This window comes from Tenrec ecaudatus, chromosome 15 (genome assembly GCF_050624435.1).
Source record: "Tenrec ecaudatus isolate mTenEca1 chromosome 15, mTenEca1.hap1, whole genome shotgun sequence".
In the NCBI taxonomy this organism is placed as follows: Eukaryota; Metazoa; Chordata; class Mammalia; order Afrosoricida; family Tenrecidae; genus Tenrec; species Tenrec ecaudatus.
Window position 1 is genome coordinate 41,573,992 of NC_134544.1, and position 2,388 is coordinate 41,576,379.

Genomic DNA, 2,388 nt, shown 5'->3' on the forward strand with positions numbered 1-2,388 from the left:
CAAAGGGCATTGGCCGGAGTGCACAGAGCCCTTCTCCCTTCGCTCTCCTTACATGGGTGCCACCCCTCTCCCCGACCTTCTATTTACCCTCACCCATCCCTTCATCCCAGTTAATTTCTTGCACATCTAATATCCTTTATAACTTTCCTTATGGAAAATGTTAAATTGTGCAAGAGTTTATCAAAAGTTGTGGGATTCAGCTGAAGCAGGATTAAGAAGAAAACTTATAGCATTAAACACCTGTATATATGAAACAAGAAAGGTCTAAAATCCATGGGCTAACCTTCAGCTGTAAGAAACAAGCAATAGTAGGAGAAAGCTAAACTCCAAATAAGCAGAAGGGTAGAAATCATGAAAAAATATTAATTAAATGTAAAAGGAAAAAATTATAGGGGAAATCAATGAAAGCAAAAAGTATGAAGATATAACAATATTTATAAGCTTCTAGCCAAATGTTATTAAGAAGAGATAGGCAGAGAGAGAAGAGAGAGAGGGGATGTAATTCCCAACATCACTAATGAAAGCAAATAGTACATTGTACAAGCATTCAAAGGGTATGTTAGGTAGCTTAGCCTAGGAAATTGGGAAGTCCATTTACACATGCCCAGGAGAGCCAGCAAAGGACAAAGCTGGATTTTCCCGCCAGTGGGTGGAGATGGGCATTACACCTGGAGCAGCCCACCTGGGCCAGGTGACTGCAATTCAGCCAATGGGATCAACCTGGGGTCGTTCTCCCGGGAACCCTTAAAAGGCAGGGACCTGAAGGGAGAGGGTCTCTTGGTCTCTTGGTCTTGTCTTGCTTGGGTGGTCTGGTCGTTTTCGTGGGAGGGGAGAGATCCTTGCGTGTCCCGGAGCAGTCTCTGCCAGGCCGCATGGTCAAAGGAATCCTATGGGTGCTGTGTAAAACCTGATGCTTCTTTGAACTTTCATTAAATTCACTTGGATCACGAGCCCGGCTTCGGCATGAAATCTTTCTCGTGCGGAGCCAAGGACGGAGGCTGAAATCTAGTCCTGGAGAGAGAGACCTTACAGGTATATGAGGTAATATCCTTGAGGACATATGCAAATCTAATCAACAAGATAAGCAGAATACAAAGATTCTAGAAAGATAGGAACCTATCCTGATGCCGACTCATGAAGAAATTAATCTAAATAATTTTATATCTATTAAAAACATGTATCTATTATCCATAATTTTTCCACAAAGGAGATTCCTGATGCACATGCGTTTGCTTACAAATCCTACCAACATTTAGGGCAAATTGACACACATTCTCACAGAAATTTTGGTAGGCCAAAATTACCCTGCCACCAAAGTCAAACAAAAATGTTATAGCCCAAACCAAACCCATGTGGTCAAGCCATTCTGAGCCTGTCTGAGAGTAGAACTGTCCAAGCTGATAGTCTGTACCTGGGGAGACTGCCGAATCTTTCTCCTACAGAACAGCTGGTGGGTTTGCAACCCCAACCTCTACTTAAGCACTGCGTGTCTGCATCTTCTTACAGACATTATAGGGAAAGGAAACTCCAGGGCATCCCGATTGTTTTCTTATTATTTCAACATTAATTTATATTGATTTGTCAGACATTATTTTTGGCAACTACTGAGGCAATCATATGTTTTTCTTTTACCCTGTTGATACGATGAAATACACTAGCTGAATTTTGAGTGGTAAACTCACTTGGGCATGATGTGTTATCCATGTCATATATTTCTGGAATCAATTAGTACTTTGTTAAGGACTTTTGCATCTGACCTATGATAGTTTGTCTTAAGCCCAGGTGGCAATGAAGCATGGTAGTAGGGCAGGAGGAAAGTCAAGGGAGATGGAGGAAAGAGCTAGGAGTCAAAGGGCATTCATGGAGGTCTAGACAAACACATGTACATGCAAATATATATAGGAGGATGGGGAAATAGATCTATGTGTCTATATTTATAGGTCAAGTATTAAGGTGGCGGAAGGACCTTGGGCCTCTACTCAAACACTCCTTCAATGCATGAATACCTTCTTTTATTAAATTGGAACTCTATGATGCTCACTCTCCCGACACAATGGCTGGAGCCAAAGTGGGTGAACAAGTAAATGTGGTGAAGAAAGCTGATGGTGTCCGGCTATCAAAAGAGATAGTGACTGGGGTCTTAAAGGCTTGAAGATAAACAAGCGGCCATCTAGCTCAAAAGCAACAAAGTCCACATGGAAGAACACACCAGCCTGTGTGATCGAGTGGTCCCAAAGGGATCAGTTACCAGGCATCAAAGAACAAAACATCATATCATTGACTGCACACCTCCATGATAGGATCGCTGAAGACAAATGGGTGCATAAGCAAATGTGGTGAAGAAAGCTGATGGTGCCCGGCTATCAAAAGAGATAGTGTCTGGGGTCT